We start from the raw sequence: 24,788 nt of genomic DNA, 5'->3' as shown, positions 1-24,788 counted from the left end.
GAGCCTTTATACCTGTTCTGTCTATATTGTTACCTATGTCAAATTAATTCCAGATCCCTATGTGTATCACAAATATGTGCATTTTTATTTAAGCAAAATTGTTGATTTTTTTAACCTCTATGAATTTAAATCTTGATTCTTCCCAATATATATATTTCTCCCATTTTTAGTATAGCTGTGCAGCTCCATCTGAAATGCCTTGCCCTAACACAATGCAAGTAAGTGTGTGCAAGTTATTTAAAGACATGAGTATTAACAAGTAACAACAGTGTGTAGAGTTTTTTTTTTCCATAGAAGGGCTAATTGTATATTTCTTGTGCATGTATTTGGGAGTTTGTTTGGCTTTTTTTTTTTTTCTTTGTATTTCAAGTAGCCCACCAGCTTTTGCTAAAGATGCAAGGAGAACAGCTGCCAGGGTATTAAATGTTTGTTTGGTGTTGGACAGTCACAGCATAAAAAATGTGGCATACTATGTTCTTATTGCGTTACTGTAGACTTCTACAAGCAAATTCTTTGGAGAGAGAGGGGGTTAATCTTGGAGGAAATTTATTCTTGTTATTGTAACTTACTCTTGAGCGTGGAGCAGGAATAACATTCTGTGTGTTAGGGCATACATTTCAGTCTGTACATCTCTAGGACTGGACAGCTTGACTTTAGGGCAGAGAGACACATAGCTGAACTAAAACCAGGTGAAGGTCATGATGAGGAATTTGGTGAAGATGTGTATAGGGGGGTTGCAAAGCTCTGCTCTCCCTCCCACCTCAGATTTTTAAGGGATGAAATGAAGTGACTGACCTCCAGTACCTGGAGTTGCTGTGGCTAGGAAGATCACAGATCAGACATCAGTCACAGGAGATAATGGACATGGTTGGAATTCCAGGTGGAACTATCTTTGAAAAGGGACAAAGTCTGCAAAAATTTCCATTGCTGGGTCTGGGATTCTGAGTAATCTGTTGTCCACAAACTCCTTGGAGAAAAAGAGCACACTCCAGCTTTGTGGCAATGGATTTTTTGTATACAGAGAATGTTTTGGGAATCAGCAAGCAGTTTGCAAGCAGAGGAGAAAAACTGGATTGATGCTGAAACTATGAAATATGGAATCAGTTGAGAAAGAGTACAGAGAAGGGGTAAAAAAAGATGTGCTTGCTTTAGGCACATCTCAGGTTGCAGTGTTGTAAGCCAAGAGGAAACACAGAACTTGAAAATCAGGGGCAAAAAGAAGGAGGTATGTTCGTAGGTGTTAAAGTATCTAAAAATAAGCATCACTGGAGCTGATGTGGTGGTTAGAATTATAGGTGAGTGATGACCTCAGGTTCAGGGCTTAGGGCAGTATTAATGTGATGATCTGGGAGAGAAGGTAGAGGGCTAGGAACAGCCTGGTAGGAGTTCACAAGGGAAAGATTCTCTGCTTAGACAAAAAAACAAAAATTGAGACAAGAAAAATGAGCAAAAATAGTAGCAATAGATTTATGTTACAAAGACACTGGGGGAGTTGAGAAATTAGAGAGAAATGTGTATGTATTGCAAGGCATGTATACCTATACCTGATAGAGGTTCATTTTTAATATATTGCAGTTGGTCAAGTTCTTTAATGTCTCATTCTACACCAAATGCACTCTTATGGAATCACTTTGGCATAAACCTGATAAGAAAAAGGTAAACCAATGGTAAGACTTGAACAGTCACCAAGAAATTATGGCAATTTTTCACTGCAGCCTAACTTTTGAAAAGCTCAAGCTGAAGTGAAAAATAGCTTGATTAATAACATTTGCAATTTGCAGCTGAATAAAGAATTCTAAGTACAAGTTTTTAACAAAATGAAACTATTTTAATAGTCACAGATATACCAGAACATCAGCATCAATATACTATTACTAGTATGTCACTGCTGTCATGTGGTATGTGAGAATATTTGCATCAGTTCTGCAGTCTGTTGTGGATCGTTCTGCTGACCAAAATAAAGTTAATTAAGTTACACCAATTTGAAAATTACTGTGATAGAAGGTAAAATGAATTCTATAATTTTCATTTAACATATTTTCATTGTGTGACAGTAATTTTTAAATTCAGTGCTAACTCCCTTTGTGTGTTTCTTGATTGAAGCAATTTTATGGGCTTGCCTAGCTTGTACCTTAACAATGGAACAGTATGGATACAGACAATTGCTTGTTCTTGACTGCAGAAAGTACTTAAAGCCACCATTATATGAAAAAGTATTTTCTACAGTAGAGAATCTTAATTGGTTCTTTGGTCCATCCTTTTAACTCACAGGTTCACATGCAGTGGCTTAATTTCAACATTTATAAATACCTGCTACAAAAATCCTTAACTTTTAGTGTTCTTCAGATGTGTGTTTGAAAGAAAAGCTTTGTAATCCAGTCCTATGAGTTACAGGTATTGCAGTTTACTTGGGGAAGCTACTATACTGCATTCTGTACAAAGCTGTTAAAGTCATATCAGGAGAAGAAAAATAATGCATAGACTTGGAAATTAAAAAGCTATTATTAGATCATAGAAAAAATGCAATAAATTTTGAAACAAAAATAAATTTGTTCTTCTCTGAGTGTTCTTTCAGCTGTGAGATCTTCTGCAGTGCAGTTCTTTGTGCTAAGGTATAGATAATGTAAACATAAAGGTTTATCATGCCTTCCTGGTCATTCGAACTGTTAAATGGCTGAGAGAAAACTCAGATGAGCAAAAAGGATTTCTGGGTGTTGCTATTACAGCAAATAATTACTATTTATAGTAATTACAGTCTAGCAGCAGTAATTCCACTAAATGTGCAACAGTCTGTGTCCCCATGTTTTTGAATGATAAAATTTCAGCTGTTTCTGTTTCATCTGGAAATCACTTAAAATCAAAGAGTGTATTTTAACCAAATCAGCAATTAACATTGACACTCTGATGTGCCTGGAAGGAGGTCTTGTTTTTATTAACGCTCTCTCATTTGGCAACAAAAGAAGCAGCAGCACCTGCGAGTAGTTGGGGTTTACTTGATGAAACAAAATAACTTCACAGACCTTGTGAAAATGGGGCCCATAGGATTGGTTGTGGTCCACTTTCTCATTTGTGATTATTTTTTTTTTTCATTTTGTTTGAGATTGAATTTGAGAGAGAGCTTTGTTCCGGACAGTAGTTTATGGCAGTGGGCTGAAGAGATGAGATTTCACTGCATCATAGAACGAATACACAAAGAGAAAATATGTGAAAATTGAAATGACAAGGTAGAGTAGCTTTGTTGTTGAGGTAGATAAAAATAACTAGGTTCTCAGGGAAATGAGGTGGGGATTTTTTTTTCCTGAACTGGATTTACTTTGAACAAGAGCAGTTGAGATGGAAAACCTAGACACCATAAAAACTTGATAGAAACAAAAAAACAAAAAACCAAACCAAAACAAAAAACCCACCGTGCTTTTTCTTGTAACTTTGTGTTTTACTCTCTGTGTGATCCCAAAGAAGGCAAACTAGAGTCCATCTTCTGTCAATGTAATGCATCTAAAGGACTAATAAATGAATTTGATTAGAGTGGATTTCTTTTTCCTTTATTTACTATGCAACGTTGCTGTCGGAGCACTCTGAGATTTTGAAATACACAGGAAAATCTGTGTGTTCTGCCAGTTGTTTTTCTGTTTTGTTTTAAAAGCTAGAATAGTAGTATGTTTTTTTTACTTCCTTTAGAAACACTTGGGCAAGTTGTGACTGATCTAAGACATGGGAAATACACCTTTGTGAATAGAATAATAAAGTCGGCTTGATGCCATCATACTGCAGTACTGACAAAGATGTGCTGGTTGGAATTCAAAAAGCCTGGGGTGCTAATAGGGTTCTCCAATTTCCAAACAACTATCCCCTCCTCTCTCATGAGGCTATAAGAGAGAGAATTATTTTGCTTTTGATTAATAAGGAGTTAATTTTAGTTAACTGTTTTAAAAAGTCTCCTAGAGAAAACAGCCTTCACCAGTCTTGGTGTCACACACAGGAATTTGCTGCACCCTAGGAATGTGGAGCTTTGTAGTGAGAGGAACAAGCCAGGGCTAAGCCCTAAGCAGGACAGTGTTTCAGTGTTTCCGACTTTTTTATCTTCTTTAGTACCTGAAAAAAAAAATCCATTCCAGTCAAATCTCACTGACTATGAACGTGCAAGGACTGTAACATATTTGTCAGTTTTTGCCAGTTTGCTAAGGTTTTCTGCAGAAATGTGGACTCTTATATCTGTTTGTTTGCTTTTCAATTTCTGTTACTTCCACTAGATTTCCATGGAGTATTGCTTGCAACTACTCTGGATAATTATTTTTCACTCTACCAAAATTACCAATCTGGCACAAAATAGCCACTTTCTCATCCAAACATCTTCAGCTACCAATTACTTCACCAGAGAGGACTGCTTGTGTAATGTGACTGCATCGAGCTGTTACTTCTGCATAAGCAAACGATGACAATTTACACTGTAGTTTCACTCTGCCGTTTTGCTGCTGGATAGTCTTTTGCTGTTAGTTGCCTTAATTGAGGACTATTCATAGAGCTATACAGAAATACATCATGGGACAGTTTAAAAGCCAGTAATTTAATTTACTGACTTCTAACTTACCCTATATCTGAGGTTCAGAGCAGACCCCAAATCGATCTGCACCATTGCTGTATTTTTTCATGTATTACTGTGATGCTTGTTGGCCTCACAAGGCTGAATGCCATTTGCTACCACAGTTAAAAGGTAGCCTTTGCTCCAGGATCTTTAACAATTGCTAAAGTATGATCACAAAAGTTAATATTTCTACTGCAGACCTGACTTACACAGCCCTCACTGTTCTTTATTTGCCAAAATAAATTGGCTTCATTTTCCACAAGTGGAATTTTCTATCAAAGTCATGTTAGATTTTGAAAAACAATTTCCTGCATTCTCTTTTATTTTGTCTGGGTGACAATTTGAAAAGGAGGAAGAACTTTTAACTTTTTGAAAGTATTTTAATTTGCTGTTGTTTTTGTAACATTCCACGCTTTTTTTTTTCCTTTTTTTTTTTTTTTGTGTCTGTGTGTCTGTGTGTCTGTGTGCAAAACTAATTAACTTTGAAACCATTGAAAGTGCTAGTGCCTCTCTGTTGAGAAGGTTAACAGCTGGATGTTTGGAGGTGTTAAGTAAATGTATAAGATGAGGGTAATTCATACACTTGACAAACAATGCACTATAATTGAGACCTACTATATCTGATGTTTCTATAATAAACAGGCCAAACTTTAAAATAATGTAAAATGAGATTTTTTTAATTTGATGATGACATTTTACCAATCTTGTTCCCCCCACTCTTTTTGCTGCCACCTGCTGAGGTGGGTTTTTGTTTGATGTTTATACCTGACCCAATGGAACTTGGCTGTAAGTGACTCCTTTGAGTCCTCTGGGGACATCTGATTATTTGTTAAACAACTAACTGGGACTGCCAAGTTCCTTCCTTAAAAACAATGGAGTTAATTAGTCACCAAAGTTAGAGCAAGAGAGTGATGAGACATACTTGATATGAGTGAGAAGAAGGACTGTCCTACGAGATGGAGAAGTTGACTAGAGCAATACTTTCATTAATTTCATATTCTCATTCTTATGCAATGTAACACCATAATTACAAATAGCTCTAGTACTTTCTCTAAGTCTTCTTGCCTTCCTGGTCATTTGAACTGTTAAATGGCTGAGAGAAAACTCAGATGAGCAAAAAGGATTTCTGGGTGTTGCTGTTACAGCAAATAATTACTATTTACAGTAATCATAGTTTAGCAACAGTAATTTATTTGAATGATAAAATTTCAGCTATTTGTATTTCATCTGGAAATCACTTAAAATCAAGAAGTGTATTTTAGCCAAATCAGCAATTAGCATTGATACTCAAATGTGCCTGGAAGGAGATCTTGTTTTTATTGACACTTTCTCATTTGGCAACAAAAGAAGCAATAGCGTCTTCTCGGGTTTACTCGATGAAGCAAAGGAGAGCACTGCTGCAGTTGCAGTGAAGAGGCTGCAAGTAACTGCCATGGTAGTTTCAAAGACAGCAGGTAGGATCATTGGAATGTACTGGTGAAGAACCATGACAGTAGGTAAACCTACTCTTGATTACCACAAATAGCAGGTAATAAGTTAGAATGGTAATACCAGAATGGTATTTTCAGGCATTGATCACTATCACAACTGCATATCAATTATTTTTATGAAGTATCTTCTGTTGTGTGTCACAGTCAAAGCTTTTGAAAGTAGAATGTTCCTCCTTGGTTCAGTGACAAGCCTATCCAATATTTTAACTTAATTTTCTATGTATTTGTATACATATGCATATATACATATATTTTATGGGGTGAATATATGTATTATATTACATATTTCATAAGGATTGTCACATTTTAGTAAGATTGAAAATGTGGTGGTCATTATTCAGTAGTGAAGGAAGATGTAGCCCTTGCCCACAAAACACTTGATGAATGTCTGACTAAGTTGAGAAATTAAGTTGCTTTCTACAGTTAGCTGGTCTTTATTCTTATCAAAACTGTGGGGTTTTCCAATGTCAGGACACTTGGTGGGTGGATACTTCTCAGAAAAATAGAGGACTTATCAATGTTTGCTTAGGATCTATTGCATTCTCAGCCATAAAAGTAGCTATGCTGTCTATAGCACTCATAAATTTTCACCTAGTCAAGGCTACTGTCTCTTTCGTCATACAAGGTTGTGTTTTAAAAAATGACCATAAATGTTTTTAATTTAAAATGAGTATAAAATAGGGACAATCTCAAAACACCTAACTTCTTCACTGCTGGTTTTGAAAAGTGACACCATAATTCAGTTTGCAAAATCATCTAATTGCTTATTAGCCCTGCCACTAAAATCTGTTTACCCTCACAAGGCAAGTATATTCTCTGGCACATTCTCACCAGAGGGCACTGTTACACACATTCTTACAGATCATTTTCTGCCAGTGAAAATAATATCTGATCCTGCAAAAAATGGCATGTTGATGTTAGATTTGGATGCACATTTTTGATAAGGGAGCTCTTGCTAATAAAGTTTAGTCTCTTTATCTAGTTAAACTACATTTTTCTTATTGACAAGTGGACATTGCTTCCAAAGATAAAATTTTTGACGAGGGCCCATCTTTATGTGTGTGAATTAACCACATTGTTTCAAACTCAATGCAGTTTATGAAAAACTGATTCTAAACAGTCCTGAATCTTTGGATTTACACAGAAACAGCAGCAGAAGGGCAAAGATATTTGTCTTGTTCCTATGGATTTTTTGTGGAAGATGATGGAAAGCTAATATCAAGTAAAACCAGTAATTCAGCTTTAGATAATTTTTATATTCGGTCTTTATTAATAAAAGCCTATAATCAGGCAATATGATTACACAGAGGATCTCTGCATGTATGCAGTTACAGAAATTTGTATTTCTATTAAGTGAATGACTATAAGAAAACTAAATAATGGTAAAGTTTATGCTTCAGGCTATATGGCTATATTTTGTTGTGAAAATAGTCTAGTTTTGTCAGATTTCTTAAGAAAAATCCTACTCAAATTTCTTTTCTTCCTGATTATGTGCCACCTGAATTTTTATTTATATTTTTAATAGGAGAAGATGTTTCAAGTTCTCTAGGATCTGTTTGGGCTTTTGCATGTGTATTTTTACTTTACTTTGCTGTGGTATGTCCCAAACCACACCAAAACATCAAAATTAAATAATATACAACATTGAAAAAGAAATCTTCCACAGCAAATTAATACTGACATTTCTTAATTATCAGCTACATTTCAACTGAATATGCTCCAGCATCTGTTGCTTGTGAGCTTCCATGGCTGTTTGATCATAGAGCAGATTTTTTTAATTTTAGGTGAATCCATTATCACTGGTCTGTCTGACAGTGGCTGCAGCTGGGGGTCCTTTGGGGTGACCAGCAGTGAGGTAATTTCCTGTGGTGGCATGGCAGCCCTCTGAAGGGTAGCAGGAGACAAGGAACCAGGATTTTTCTCGCTCTATTTTAAATGGTTTTGGCCTCAGCTGTTCAACTTTTCCCCATTAAGTTCTTGCACTTAGTACTGGTGAAGTTGGCTTTACTTTCACGCTGTTCACAAGTAGGAAGGTATTTGCAGATATTATTATTTCAGCTATCTTGTTACAGCTTGTATTTACTAATCTGTCTCACTAGTCTGTATCTGTCACCCTATATCGAAGGCCCATGGAAAATGGTAAAAACTAGGACACTTTAAAAATTATTTTTTATTTCTAAAAAGGGTTGCAGATGAAATCTGTGGAACTACAGTCTGAGCTCAGTGAAAAAGAAAGTCTGATAAAAATAATTTTGGCAGCAAGAGTGCACACTGCATAAGAATCACTGGGCGCAAGGATAGAGATGTGTTATTGACATAGGTGTGCCTCAGTCAACGTCCTCGTGGTGTGTGCTCCATGTGTCCTGGTCTCTGATTGCCTTGCCTTGGGAGAGAAAGCAAATACCATAGCTCTTCTCCTGCCAACAGGGTTAATGAGAGGGAAGCAAGGGTGCTGGTGCCCTTCTGGACCTCATCCCAATGCAATATGTAGTAAAGCTGGGCTATGTCAGGCTCAGGACCTTTCAGTGCTTTCTGGTCGTGGTTTTAGACATTGTCACAATATAGTTAATGTTCCAAGAAGCCTTTGGCAAATTTCCACAAAGAAGCATGTAAGGAAACAAAGCTACCATGAGTTAAGGTGGAAGATTTTTCCTGGATTAATGATTGTTTAATAGAAAACAAAGGGCAGGGCTAGGATTAGGGTTAAAGTTAGCTTTTGTACTGAAAGGAAATTGCTAATGAAGTCACACATAGATTTTTCTAGACAGACAGATATTCCTAGGACTTCTGTTGTTCAATATATCCATGAGGACTTACTGAAAGGAATTAATTAATGAGGTTGCAAAGTCGTTGTTGCAGACCCACTCCTGCAGAGTACATCTAACATGTACCCACATCTTAGGTATTGGTAAACCACTTAAAAAGTTGAAAGAGTGGTTGCAAAGATATGCCTCACTTTAGTGTCAGTCAAGATGGCAGCCATCACAGTGATACTGGGTAGGATTTTGTAATTATTTCAATTCTTTGGAATTGAACAGATGCTTTAGCTCTTTTCTCCACAAACTGTGCAGTGCAAATCCTGGTAAAGGAGATGTGTTAAAACAGCCAAACAACACTGTTTTCATGGGACTTCTAAGCATATCTCTTTCTTTTCCATTAAGTGTTTTGTAATTTCTTCTGATTTTTCTGCAAGCCCCTTTGATTATACTTAGTGCAGCCTTGATGCAGCGTGCTTGAATTGCTGTATCAGTGAGATTTGCTAAAACAAGTCACATATGAATTGTAGGCCATTATCTATCATTAACTCATCTAGAATTTCATGGCAAAGTAAGTGCTATGTATAATGTGTTTTCTTAATTGCGACTGGCTAGGTTGCTTTAGTATATCAGAATATGACTGATAGTAAAGTCACATGGAGTTTAGATATATGGAAACCAGTTTTGGGGGAAGTATGGTTTTAATTAATACCTGGTAATATTTAGAAATATTTCAGTTTATTAGTTTAGAGATACTTAAATTAGAATTTATAATGCATTTATTTCTTGCAAATACAAAGTCTTATCATCATACCATTCTAGAGAACACTTAGGTCTAGGTTCAGATTTTCATGCAGCAAAAGTTACAATTAGATGTCTATTAAAATACATTCTGCCTATTTTATGTGCTGTGTGTCTGCCAACAAAAAGGAAGAGTGATCACAACCATCATAAATAGCTGTGTTGCTAGTTCTCTTTCCTTTTGAGAATGATGGTACAATGAATATTGTTGCTCTCTCTCTCTGTGTGTGTGAATGTGTGTGTGTGTGTGTAGGAGCAAATTTTGGTTTGGAGAAGTTGCTGCACTAGATACTAGATATTAGTAGATATTTTTGTGGCATAAAACAATTGCAGAGTTTCCTTTTTAGGGCCTAAAAACCCTGAAAATATGATTTTATTGGTCTGACTAAAATTTGATTTTCTTTTATCGGAGTTGCATTCCAGCTGTCATCTGAAGATTGTCCTCGGACTTATGTGAGCTCTTATTTCTAGACTTAAGTTTATTTCTGGGTTCAAATTTGTCTTTTCTAATTCTGCTTTTTACTATGAGTACTAGATAGCTTTCTTCATCAGCTTGTTTGAAAAAATTGTCCTGAATGGTATGTATTTTTTTAATGTGTGTAAAGAGACTAAAGAAGTTGTGTCTTTTGTCCCGTAGTACAAAAGGAGATAGTACATGTTGCTATTGTTTGAGGTGTAGTGCTGCTTTCTAATAATTTGCACATTTTGTGTGTGGATTTGGTTACTGAATGGTATACTTTATGACTACATTCAGTTAAATACTGCAAGTTTATTGTGTGATCATATTTGTTTAGCTTGATGTAGATAAGTTGGAAAATCAAGAAAAGTGGCTTGATTTTCTGACCTACTAATGTTTTTCATAGAATTAATACAATTTTCTTTTACATATTTCTGATGAACAATGGTTTCAGCAATGAACTTGTCAGAGTGAGAGGTAAAAATCTGTGTTCATTAACTCAGAAAAATAAAAGCTTAATAAGACTGCAAAGAGTACGGAATAAGAGGACTGACATGAAAGGGTAGCAGAATGAAAAATTTCAGGATCTTGAGTGACTTGTAAGGTAAGGTGTGATAAATCTCATACAGAGATTGTAAAAAAGCTTTTTAATCATTCTGCTCTTCACTGGTCACAAGTTCCCAGTTAGGACTGAAAAGAAAAAAAAGGTTAATCTTGTTGGCTGTTTGGGCAGGTGGAAGGCACTATACTGCAGTTCTGGACCTGACATGCTATTGTGTAGAGAAGAGGCAATGAGTTGGAAGAAATGGATGTAAATGAGAACCTACCTGGTTTTGGTGTTGCATCTAACTATTGTTAGAGATAGAAAATTTCTAATTTGCTGAAGGTTTAAAGAATCTTTTTTAAGTTTAATTAACAATTTTTCATCATTCAATTAACTAACATTTTCTTCATTTTGACAACTAGCTTGCTCCATTGTTTTTAATTTTTCACTGTCATTGTTTTGTGGATACTTTTTCAGAAAGTGTATCTATTAATCTAAATTTTGTCTTAGCCTAGTAGTTATCATTCTTGTCATGTCTTTTTGATGATATTTCTGCAGTCACAAAAGAATTAATATGGCGAATGTTTACAAAATTCTGGAAGTTTTCTTCTTAAAAATTCCACTTTTAAACCTTCTATAAAATGCATATGTTGCAACTTCTAACTTATCAGCACATTTCCTTAAAGATAATGGGATTGCATTGAAATAGGACCCTATCTAAATATGTGCATATTTAGATATGTGCATTTGCATAACCTTTTAACTCCCTATATACACAAAAGCATTCTCTCTCTCTCTCTCTCTCTCTCGCACTATATATATATGTTTGTTGAAAATAAAACTTTAATGTACATTTGTAGACATTAAGTTTTCTTTATATTTTGGTAATTTACACTACCCAGATAAATTGGTATTGATTTTCATTTTGGAAACTAAAATTGTAACGATTAACATGTCTATATTTGCTTGTCCAAGACCTCAGTGCCAAGTTTTGCTATTAAGATTAGGTAAAGTACATGTTGGCTACATTTTAACTATGAGTTTTTTAGAATAGTTTAAACATGTAGGCAAACAAGCTACAGTATATATAGGGAGTGTGGGGTTTTTTTTCAAAGGTCATCTGTGTAAGTTCAGCTACAAATAACTTTTTTGTTACCAGTCGTGTTGTTGCTATTATTTATGTTATGAAAATTCTATTGAAATATATTAAAAATGTTTTCATATTTTTTACGGCTGGATAATTCAGACCACATTATAGACACTGTTTTGTGATTTATTTTTAGCTTCTTTATTCAGAAATGTCTTCTAAATTTAGGGAGGCATAAAGTTGACAAAAAGCTATGTATGTTTTTCCAACCCTCTTCCAACTGCCTGACGTTGTCAAGAGTGTAAAATTATGTAGCAGAGAGTAAAATATGGATTAAGAAAGATTCAATCATCCTAAAAGAGGCACTGCTTTGTTTTGTGTTTTGGTTTACTCCCATTATTTTTTCTTCTTTTTTTTTTTTTTCTCCTCTATGTGTCCATGTTTTGTTTCACCCTGCTTTTAAGCAAAATTATGTGATTTATCATAGTACTTTACTTTAGATCCTAGCTCACTGAAATAATTCAACACATAGCTCTTTTTTATTGTGCTTTTATTTCAGCAAGCTGAGTTTTTGCACAATGGGATAGTGTTTGGACACCTGGAAATTCAAATGAAAAGGAGAGAACTTTTACCTGAGTAGTTTTTGACCAACTTTTCTAAGTAGAGCATGCTATTTGTAGAATTTTGGCAATCTGTATACATTTTCTATATATTGGATGCCCTTGCTTGTGCAAACACAACCTGTTGTATGTTTTGCTTACAATATTAATGCAGCATATCACATGTTATCTGAATCACATCACTTATGTGTTCTGAGTAGTTACTACTTTATGGCCAGACTTCCACATTTGTGCATCTCATTCCAGTTTGAAACATGACGGGTACCCAGAGCTCAGTGTAGACAAACAAACTCCTGCTGAAATCTGCAGTAAAACCAATCTGTCTCATAAAAGGCTAACCAGAAGAGTGAATATCCCTAGAAAAGTCTAAAGATGGAGAGACCAAGAGAAGAACAAGCAATGCAACAGATTTTAGATTGTCATAGAAAGAGTTGTAGAACTAACCACTAATCACTAATCACAGTATGCTATAGTTAAGTATTTTGGGGAGAGAGAAGTTTAATTTTCCATCAGATTCACAAACATGTATTTAGATTTTAAATACCTTTCTTAACACTAAACATATGTCTACAGTCTAATAACAACAGCCACCAAATACCATTTGATGTTTCCAGCTAATCTGGACAGTATACTCAAAGACTAAGGTACATGTTTTAGCACAACCTCAATGCACTCATGCAAATTTTTCATTGTATCTGACTCACATGCAAGTAGATTTGGGATGAATTTGCAAAGCTTTCTTTTTTCCTTTAAAACTGATTTTTCTTTCTGTGAGGGATTTTTGGTTTGTTTTTTTTTTTTTCCACAGTTCATGTGAAGCAGGCTTTAAAACATTGGGCACATGTCTGAGAGTAATAATAGCCATGGATCTGAGACAGTGGAGAATTAATAGCGGCTCCAGGTATCAGTGGGTGCAAAGGTCTCTATCATTAAAGACCACACTAAATAAACATGCTGGAATATGATTGCTTTATTGCTCTTTGCTCATTTTATGTCATTTTATTGTCCTGCTAATGACTATAGAATTAGGTGTGTAAGGGAGGTCTGAAAATGTAGAACTAAAACAGGTACATAGACAAGTGTGTGCTTCCTGTAAAGATTCCAGCTTCTCATCATGGATGATGGAGAATTTACCTTGCATAGATGAGTGAGGGTAGGGAGAGAGGCAGAGAGGTACCTCAGGTACGGATCCATTTCTAGGCTTCATCCTCACTTTAGCACCCCTGATGGTTTCTATGTGCCTTTTTGGTGATCCCAGTGGAAGAGGCTGTGTAGGCTATCATTTCAAGTGGTGGTTTTTTTTTTCCTCCTCTATTAGCCAAATGGTATATTCCTGATCCAGGGGCTATACGTGAAAATATACAGATAGAAATTAATTTTATAGATGTTTAACTGTTGAATAAAATAGTCTAATTTATGATAATGCCAGAATCAATCTGATATGCTGGTAGTATCACTTCTGAGGACAGAAAGTACTGATGGGCTAATAATTTTACTGCTTTCTGTTTTGCATGCACTGCAGATTACAAGATCAATAAAGAATGCAGTACCTCTGCCGAGTTACGATTTAGACTATAAGAATCTCTGTTCTTGACTAAAGTCCTGTTGTATCTAAATAAGGGGAGTTAGTTTTATCCCTAGTGTTAAGAGGTGATTTTCTGTGTTGTCACTTTCTTCCAAGGGAAAGTAGGATGTATTACCCATAAGGTTTCAAGTAATGTAAAAGGCAAAAGAATGCTGCTGAAGCAGGCAGATATTTTTGAAATATGAAAAGCTAAAAATGACATGCTTTTATTTGGATCTTAAGAGCATGAAGTTATATTTGGGGTGAAGAAAGCAAATTGTCTTTTAAAATTTTATGAGTGACCAGTGCATATTTTTTTTGGATTTAAGAGTTGCTCATAAATGCATAGACTACACATACATAAGAATGTATAGAATTAATAGGCAACATTGAAATAAATATATATAAAGCAATAAATTGGTACTGCCTGCCTAACTAAATCTTAGCATTTAAAAGAGCAGTTCACCCCACCCAAGAAAAGTCAGCAAGACTGCAAGAGTTGTAAAGTAGTTCTCAAGGTTACTACAAAATGTCCCTTTGTTTCTTTTGTGCTTTCATCCTTTTTGAAATGCTGTGCACATAGTCAAATTAAAATTGTTTTTCTTTCAGGCCTTTCTACTACAAATCCTGTTTTACTATGTAGTTTACCCAGTTTGCCTAAACATTAGTCATCCAAAGAGCAGGGGATCTTTTATTCATATGCTTCTATGTCAACAGAACCACAGTCTTAAAAACCATTTTGTCTTCTATTCCCTATATGTAATCCTTCCAGATAGTATTTCAAGACATTGTATAAATTCTATGCCTTTTTACTCTACAAGTGGAAGAAAATTTGGCATCAATGTTGTCTGATGACTTAAGTATTTTCTTTAATCTTCAGAAATGCCTTTATACCTTGCATGAAAGCATTGTATTCTCAACCTTTATAATCCAAATAAGAATTTTATTTAGGAGCATAGTTGGTTTGCATTGCAGATAGCTTAGCATTTATTTTACTCTTATTGGCTGCAGGTATTACGTAGAAATGAGGATGGAAACACAGCCTAGGAAATCAGCCTTTCCTCATCTGTGTATGAAGAACTGAAGTGTCTGTGCTTTGTTGTTTTCTTTTTTGAATGTAAGTAAAGTTTTGCTGCATGCTTCACTAACCTCCTTGCTTGCTAGAGACTGTATCAAGTTGACTGACCTATTTCAACATGCCTCTCACTCAGAAACTGATGGCTGTTTAGAGATGAATCAATTGTAAAGATCATGTGCTTCTGTAAGCCATATAAATACCTATGAAATTGGAGAAGCTGGTGGTAGGTTGGTGGAAGATATGTGCACCCTAAAAACTTTTGCTGAATGGTATCATTATTTTTGTCCACCCAAGGCTGTGTGTGCTCCTTCCACATTAGGTAATTGTTCCCTCATCATATCTTATTAGTTTCTCCAGTTGAGATTTTCCAATATCCTTAGGGGAAAAGCTGGAAGACCTGTGAGCCACTAGTTACTTCTTTATTTTTCTTACTTGGTATGCTTTAGTCAGCTAATTAAGGACTTTACCACTCCAACATGTGTTGACCATGAAGACCTTATACTTGAAAGCTGAAGATTTTTTCTACTGATTTCATTAGACTTTGAATGATCAGAGGTTCTTCAGTTCTGAGCCTTAGATATACATCACTTGAAAAAAATATTCTTCCCTTTTTCCACTTGTTAAGTGAATTCTACCTTGAGTGTTTTCCTCTGTCCCCCAGTGAGCTCAATGATTCTTGTTCCTTTCTACTCAGCAGCCGCTTGTGTTTTGAATTCAGTCCCACTTTGTTCATCATGATGATTTTTTTTTTTGCAAATTTTAATGTTTAATAACTACTTTTGCTCAATTTGTGCAAACATCTTTTGGAGTTGTTGCAGTTTGATTTTCTGTCAGGGATAGTTCCAAAGAAGAGAAAATGATGGGCACAGGAAATGATGCTGGCGTATATCTTATTTGCAATTCTAATAACAGCTTTGTGAATTTGAACACATTAGTAAAGAGCACTTCATTCAAGTGCATATTACCACAGAACTTGCTAAACATGCCTAAGAATAATGCTATTCCAATCTGGGCAAATTAGATGGATAACATAATTTACAGCAGTTGTTAATTATGCATCAGCTTAATCACAGCATAATTCTGTTAATTGCTTATCACAATGAGGTTAACTTTCTCTTATTTATATTTCTTTAATTTTTAATTAGAATAATACACTTGATATTTTTTACTGGCCACTTTATCAAAAATAGTCTTGATGCAAATGTTCAGCACAATAAGACTAGAAGAGATCTCCAATTTGACTAGAAGAGTCACCAATTTGGCTGTCATCACCGACCCATGTAATGCCTTTCATAAATTTCTCTCCATGTCTTAAACCAGTTAGGTTTCTCGCCTCTGCTGCCCAAATGGAGGAGTTTTGTTGCAGTGCCATAACCCTGACATGTTTAGAAGCTTTCCACTTGCCAGCCTCAAATTTATACCTTTGTTCTTATGGCAGAATTGTTTTATTGTCTAAATAAGTTTTTCCCCTATGTAACTTACAGTGCATGATTTATTTGTAGAATAAACTCCCTCTCACTTTTCACTTTCCTGAGATGGGCAAACAAACTCCTTTTAGTCTCCTTCAGTAAGATCTACATTCTTGTGCCCTGAACATGGCTGGCAAGCCATTAGTGCTCCTTAATTCCAGCTGTAATGGCAGCTTTCAACTCCACTGCTCGCGTAGATGGAAGTAGAAATGCCATTCACTGTCAGATGAATGACAGATAGCAGGAGGTGTAGTTGAGTTCTGCTGGCTGTAGGAAATGAGTCCAGAAGTGATTGGCTGGCTTCTTATTCTGGCTAAATGAACAGATATGACAGTGTCTTAATTAGAGCTGTTTGAGACAGCTAAGTCAATTTTTTCAAACCAAGTCCATCATGTTAATTTTATTTTATGTATACACCTGAAAAATAGGGAGTGCTATTAATGCTAGTAATTTATCCTGGGCAGGCTAGAAAGCTGTTGTGATTCTTAGGGAATAAAAATTTCATTGAGAATTGTGATTCTGAAAAACAACTGGAGAGAAATCCTTTACTGGGAAGACAGTTAAAGGACTAGCTAGGAAAAAACTATGCTGTGAAGAACCAAAGAGTCTTGGTGGACACTAAGCAGAGCATGACCCAGCACTGAATCCCAGAAGAGGGCCAACAGCATTCTGGGCTGTATTAGTAGGGCTCAGGGAAATTATTATTTCCTTTTACTCAGCACTTGTCAGATGACATCTAAAATGTTATATCATTCCCACTTGCCCCCTTCTTTCTGTGAGGAAATAAATGGATTAACTGAAGACGGTTTGGTGGAGGGCCAGCAAGATGGAAAGGGGCTGACACACCTGACCAGCTGTGGAGAAGCTAATGGACCTGAGTTGTTTCAGCCTAGAGCTGGCTTTGTGGGAGACACCCTCACAGCAGCCTCTGGTACCTCAAGGCTGTTTGTGAAAAGAGGGACTTTCACTGTTGTGCAAAAACAAACTGTGTTTTTCTCTCTTAAATTTTGAAAAGTATGACTTCATTTATGTAAAATCAAACTGTTTACAGAAAAGATTGTGTCTTCATGTTTTTTTAGTATTTAGTATTTTAAGTAGTCAATGATTCTGAACACTTTGGGTTCCAAAAGTGACTACTTCTGCCACACTTCCTAAGAATGGCTGGTTTTCAGATATTTTTAACTGTTGCAGTGCCATAACCTTGATAAGAGTAAGATAAGAGTAGACAACAGTACTGTAGTTTTGTTTCATTTTTTTTCCCTCAAGAACACTATGTAGATCAAATGAGACAAGTCAGTCTTCAACTGGAAAATATCATGATGTTTCTTCTCCCTAAGATTTATTATATATTAAAAATAAAAGTGGAACAGAGACGTTCCAGTGTTGTTCAGAGTTTTACTTACTCAAAAGCCCAGGCAAGCCCAAGTTTTAGCAAGAGGCACCATCTTTCTTAGACCAAGCAGGACTTTCACTTCAAACAGCCAACACTGCTATTCTTTTTGGTTTGGCTGTTATGTTGTTGATAGATTTAGCAACGAGCACTACAACTGCTAGACTCTGATTGTAGACCTTTAATCACCTTAAAAAGAAAATCATGTTAATCCTATTTTTCCATTCACCTGCAGATTCTGAAACTTTCAAATAGTTTTTTTTTTTTTTTGTTGTATGTGTAATCTACTTTAACATAAATAGGATACACCCAGTAGTGACATTTCCATCACCTAAGTGAAGTCATCTTTGTTTCCTTGCATACAACTGCTACTGACTCAGCTTTCCAGATTCCTAAACAAATAGTTTTTTTTTTTAATTAGGACAGTCTTTTCTACTGCTTCTTTTTCAAAGTTGAAGGACTACATTTTCACATGAAGTTACTTCTGCTGTTCTCATAAATCAAGAGCATTTAAATACTAATGTGTTTTAAATGCTAATTTATTAACAGAACTCACTTAGCAAAAGTGGACTGTCACCTTAGATATTTTCTCACGTGTCTAGTTAAAGCAATGTTATCTAGAAGATTAATCAATTTTAGGTGTTGTCAGGGCATTTAATCAGTAGCAAGTACAGTTCACAGCTGTTTTTTCTCCCTAATCAGACAAAAATGTATCTTTACTGCATTGTTTTAAAGAAAACTCCAAAACTTTGGAGTGCAGCAACTTTTATGCGTCTTCAGAGATAAATTTAACAAATCTGTTGTGATTTCTCATTTTTATCAAAATAGAGTGTAGCTTTGAGAAGGCAGCTTTACTTCAAGCTGTTCCTGTGACTGTGTATGTGCGTCACAGTCCTGGCCACAGGAGATGCATCTGAACAGTGTCCCAGCAAGGTGGGGAAGTGACCCGTGTCTTTTGCATACCTTGTATTTCTGGTTGTCAGGCCAGAGGGGGTATCAGCCAGGAAAAGAACCTGTGTGCTTGGTGCACCTTCTAAAGAAACTTATAGTCCTGTCTTCTGGTCATGGGGAGTTTGGGTGCTTATTCGCAAACCAGGGATGCAGGCAAGACCATGCAGGACAACTGTCCCCCTTTTAGCTATAGTAACTTAATATTCAGTTCAACCTCCTGTTAAAGATAAGTTTCAGAAATCTGTTTAGATGTGCCTGTTTCTGATCATTATATACAAAGGGAATTGAATGTTTGGTTTGTGTGTAGGCAACTCTATTGTAGACATGTGAGCTCAAGTGTCATAAACACTATCTTCAGTTGTCCTTTGCCTCATTTCTCTGTTTATTAAAAGGAGATTATAATTTGTTCCTCTCTCACAGATGAGAAATAATGTTACTGATAGCAAAGTTCTCAGATAAAATAGTGGAGCCTTCCTACATGAATACATTAAAAACAATGAATACAGCCATATGAATGTTGTTCAGATCCAGAAAACCCACACAGACCTAACTGTTACCTATACTATTGGAGGTAAACTTGATCGTGTAACTTACATTATTGCAGCTACACATAATTTTTCATATTTTATCTCAGTGACTTGCATGGTGTTTTTATGCATAACTGCACTTATGACCATTTCTCAAAGTTTCCTCTTACCTCCTCTCAAGATAGAGACCACTTAAAACCTTGCTAGACTTCTCTCATATCTTCCATGCCAGTGAATTTTTCCTGCTCAGCTCAATCAGTGTTCTGGCTTAATTAGTTAAAAGACGTACAGCCCAACTTATTTTCTAATATTTATCATCAGGTTTTAAAACAGACTTCTGCTGATTTTGAACTTGTTAAAACCACTATTTAAAATCTGTTGGGAGCAGATATGTCTGTACTTCTGTGAAGTCACAGTATTTAATGTTTTGTTCCTTCCTGGGAACACACCTAACCTGTTAAAATTAAAGAGATAACCACTGGCTGGTGGAAGAGTGTCTGTATGTGTCCAGGAAAGCAAAGACTTGAGCTCCTTCTTCAGAGAATTCTGCTTGGTGCTCACTGGGATGTTAACTTTCTGTGCTTAGGGTATAGATGCCTCTCCAATAAAGGTATCAGGTGTCCTTGACCTCTCTGATTCTTAAAACAGCCTTGTTATTTGAATTTTCAAGGAGATACTGCTGTCAGTTCATGACTGGTGAAAGCAAGAATTACTTTGTTCTCTTAAGTAATGTAATAATTTCAGAGAGAAGGCTTCAGGAAAACCTTATAGAAGGCTTTCAGTACCTGATGGTGGCCTACAAGAAGGCTGGAGAGAGATTTTTCTTAAGGGTATGTGGTGATAGGACAAGGAGGAAAGGATAGAAACCAAAAGACAGTGGGTTTAGATTGGATATTAGGAAGAAATTATGTGAGGATGGTGAGACACTGGAAGAGGTTGTCCAGAAAAGCTGTGGATGCCCCATCCCTGGAAGAGTTCAAGGTAAGGTTGGAGGGAGTGTTGACCAACCTGGTCTAGTGGAAGGTGTCCCTGCCCATGGCAGAGGAGTTGGAACTAGATGATCTTTAAGGTCTTTTTCAACCCTAATCATTCTATGGTTTTACAAAAATCAGGGTATTGTACACACATGCCTTCCTAGGCTGTGATTTGTTCTAAAAACTTATTTATCTGATGAATAAAATGGAGTTATTTTGATCTCAAATATGGTCAAAACAGAGAATATGACTTTATGCTTTCTTATTGCTCTTTTGTTCAGGGAGTATTTGAAGTCTTTATTCATTTGCCATAGTTTCACTCTAAACTGATAGTCTTTACTATGCTCCAAACTTATTAACTCATTTTTGTAACAATAACAATTAGGGAACTTGTTAAGCTAAGCATAACCATTCTAGTGTCTTGCAAGAGTTAAACTGAGAGTGTTGACATAACGTTCTTTCTGTAGGAATGTGATGAGTCAGCTTAGGGTCTAGTTAAAAATTTTAATTTTAGACAGAGTAACTGAAAATAATGGCACTTGTCTGACTCTTCAGTTATTTAATTAGCCTTTTACATAGGACCAAGAGTTATATAGTTACTAGCATGGGAAGAAGTGTACTGAGTTTGTTTTGAAATGCTATGTAGAATACATGACTCATTCAGTAGAGAAGAGAATATAGAAATTAGAAAACTTGCAATGATTAATTGATCACAAAGAAAAGAAAGATTCCAGGCAAGCTAAAAAAGAGAATACCAAACAAACCTTGCCTTGATAATGGTTAACCTCTTTTTGAACTCTTTTATTGTGTATGACAAAGGCAAGGGTGTTTATCTGTGGAAAAAAAAATCTCATTAAATGGTATTTCTAAGATAACTGTGGGTAAATTGTAAGTTAATTTTATCTAACTAGCTATATACAACATTGTTTACGAGCAAGTTTGCATAAAACCTGCCAAGAAGGCTTATTGAGAAATTACTAATCACCTGGGGATGACTGAACAGGAGTGCTTAGTCTTGCTTATCAGTAACATGATGGTTTGGTTTTATCTTATGCCTGAACTCTTTCCTCTTTTCTTCTCATTTCACTCTGCTCTCCAGGACAACTCTCTGATTAATTTTCCTGTGTGTAGAAGAAAATAATAAGTTACCTGATTTAAGCAAATAATTAACAAGTGTATCCAGTCATTTAACTGTACCTTAGCAAATCTCACAATAAAATTCTATGCTACAAAAATCCTTTAAGCCCTCTAAATGGTCAATACTTCATGGCTATAGTGAGTTTTCAAGAATAAAATGAACTAAAGAATATTAAGTTAAAATAGAAATATTAAGTACTAAAGTCTACCTAGTACTAATTCACATACTTAACAGTAAACCTGATCTGTTGCAATGTAAAAAGCAAAAGTATCCTGTTTTTTATCTTTCTTCCCCATAAATATGCACAATTTTCTAATAGTCCCCATAAATATGCACAATTTTCTAATAGCAAATCTACTGTTAATCTGGACACAAAGCAAATACAGAAATGGATTGAACTGGCAAAATACAAATTTGCTATTAGTTCATGGAGAGAATCTGGACACGGGCAATACACTGTGAAGAATTACTAAGAATCCGTATGTAGAAGGAGAGCTTCCCCCTGTCAGATTAATTTTTTTATACTCAGTGATAATTCAAGAGGCAAATTCAGCTGTCACAAAAACACTGACAATAAATTCCCCTGTGTACATACTTATATATAAACATATGTGTACATAAACCAAGATTTTAAATTTGCATAACATTTGATATCTGCATGGCTTGCAGTCTACTGTCATTCCAGGACATCCTCCTGGAATGGCTAGATAAAGGAACATAACTATTCTGTGTCCTCAGTCTTTACTGCCTATCCCTTGTATCTGGCATACTGTGTTCTGACTGAATAGAAAATATTAGGATTCACTAGACTAGAAGAAATTGGAATAAAATAGAATGTTTCAGTTGAGAGGGACTTGTAACAGCTATCTAGTCCAACTGCCTGACCAAATCATTGCTGATCAAATTAAAATCTTGATGAGCATTTTCCAAATGCCTCTTAGACACTGGCAGGCTTGAGGCACTGATCAACTCTCTAGGAAATCTTCCATGTTTGACCACCCTCTGATAAAAAAAATTCTTCTCAATGTCCATTCTAAGCCTCTCCTGACACAGTTTTGCACCATTCCCATTCAGCCTATCTCTGGATATAAGGGAAAAGAGATCAGCATCTCCATCCCTCTCCACTCCCCGTCTTCAGAAAGCTGTAGAGAGCAATGAGGGCATGCCTCAGCCTCCTTTTTGAATGACTGTCTTCAAGATTCCACTTCACCATTACTCATCCTTCTAAATCTTCCTATAGAAATGTGCTGCTTCAACTGGCACCATCATGGCCTTCACTCTTCCATCACCCTGACACAGTGCTCTCCCTCAGTGCAGGTGTGCAGCTAGCTGTTGACATTTAGTGATGACCCATAATGCAATGGTCCATGTTTGACCTCTTGGCTATGAGATGGCTTTTCCTCAAATATTTCCTACTGGTGATACTATTTGCTGAAAGTCTGTCACAGATACCCTACGGGTTTCACTAAATTGTTGACAAACAGTAGCATGCGACATCTGCAAATTTAAGAAGATACTGTCTTAATAATTTTGCTCAGTGAGGATTGTGAGTGAATATAATGTGAGAATCATCCTCAAAACACCTTTCTGTTAAAGAGAGAGCACCACTAAGGATTTGTAAACTACAATGTGTCTTATACTTTATGAGATACTACCCAGGTCACTCATTGATCTATGTGTGCATTTGTGAGTGATAAAATCAGATAAACCAGATAGCTTTGTCTACCTTTACCTTAAGAATGGATGTAACCTCTCTTTGCATATGACACCCTTATATTGCTGTTGCTATCCTAGCATCATATTCTGTCAGTGACACTGTGGTATATAAAGTGAATAAATCAATCATTTATCCTTTTATAATAAGATGGAGCAAATTATATTTGTAATAGAGAGGGAGAATCTGAAAGTGAGCTATGTCCTCAGCAAGTGTAAATTATCCTTAACATTATCCTGCAGCAACTATTCTTCAGGCTCAAAATATTTTAAAGCTTTCATATTCCTTTGATATTTCCCCTCAGCTACTGACAGTGCAAATACTGAAGTGGATGCAAGATCAAAATTGTAAATTACTCATCAAAGAAATTGGAGTACTAGATCTCTTACTTAGCTTTGAAACTCTGATGTGGATTACTCATTGACATTTTAATAATTATTTTGGTATTATTTCAAGCTCTAGAGAGTGCTGTAGGTGGGTCCATAGTTTTTGACAAGTCAGATACCAGGCATGTTCTTTGCTTTTTATATTTATTCACATTCATGACCACTGAAGTTGTAGCTGGTTGTTCTGAAAGACGAATAATGTTTTCAGCCAAAACCGTAAATGTGATGACAATCAGACCTCGCAATAATTGTCTGTTCTGTGTTACGCCAAAATGGAAAAAAAATCCCAAAAAACACAACCCTCAACATAATTTATAAAAGAAAGCTATATGTGCTGTATGTTAGAGTAGAGCTCAACATAATGAATTACCAATTTAACTAAAAAAAGAGGCAAATTCAGTATGTGCAAGAATCTCTTTTCTATAGAATGCCTGGGGTGGTCTAAGTGTCTAAAAATGTGAGTAATGTAAACAGGCTTAGCCTGGATTTCCCACAAAGATCTGTACTTAAGTTTCATGTGGCATGATTTGTTGCAGCTAATCTTACCACCTTGCGTAATAAGTTTGCCATGAAAACCTGTAATTCAGTTCTGGTACTGATTGTGCTTTTCTAGTTTTTTGTTTAATAATTTTTTTTTTTAGGACAAAGTGAAAAGTCTAAGTGCCATAAATTTACTTACTGAAGGTGATGGTTGGTGCTGGGTTTGAGCAGGGTTTGAGATGATGATGCCTTTGGTCACCTTAGTGGAAGCCTTTGTGCTATATATTTATTCTCATGATTCACAAACTGTTCTAAAAATACTTTCACATTAACCAGCTGAAAGGCAACTTTGTCTTTGTTTGGCTCTGAAGTTTTTGGGGGTGGGGGAGGGAGAAAGGGGCATGACAACGTTATAAGCCTTGCTGCAATATCTTGGAGTTGTAGAGGACTGTAGCCATATTTCCATCATGTTACCTAGGTGTTAAGCAAAAAGACTATTTCTTTTTGAAGAAGCTTGATAATACACATTTATACTTTAATATTTTATCACTGATTTTTAGATCTGATCCAACTCTAACACTTTTATTTATTTAAAAAATAAAAAGCCAGCAATATCTATTGAATAAAGTAATGCCACATTGTTACAAAGCTTTCCATGTTGAACATGTCATAATTTATGTTTTAGAACGCAAGCAAACATTTCCCAGTCATTACTCATGGACCATTTATGAAGCACTTGGGGGTGGGTGTCAGCAGAGCTGATGTGATGGTGACTGGCAG

The 24,788-nt window shown here is 35.8% G+C and overlaps 1 protein-coding gene across 6 annotated transcripts in view; it reads left to right on the top strand.

The window, feature by feature from the left end:
• Positions 1–24,788, top strand: part of HNF4G (hepatocyte nuclear factor 4 gamma) — a 58,108-nt gene that overhangs the window by 10,129 nt on the left and 23,191 nt on the right. For 5 of the 6 annotated variants that reach the window (XM_068186423.1, XM_068186444.1, XM_068186433.1 and 2 more), the window contains exon 2: positions 14,913–15,018. The exons of the other annotated variant lie outside the window; for it this stretch is intronic. The gene's annotated coding sequence lies outside the window, so the exon portion shown is untranslated. The remainder of the gene's footprint in view (positions 1–14,912; positions 15,019–24,788) is intronic. 6 annotated transcript variants of the gene reach the window in all.

This window comes from Anomalospiza imberbis, chromosome 1 (genome assembly GCF_031753505.1).
Source record: "Anomalospiza imberbis isolate Cuckoo-Finch-1a 21T00152 chromosome 1, ASM3175350v1, whole genome shotgun sequence".
Lineage (NCBI taxonomy): Eukaryota > Metazoa > Chordata > Aves > Passeriformes > Viduidae > Anomalospiza > Anomalospiza imberbis.
The sequence above is the reverse complement of the archived record's forward strand: the minus strand, read 5'-3'. Positions and strand labels throughout refer to the sequence as shown.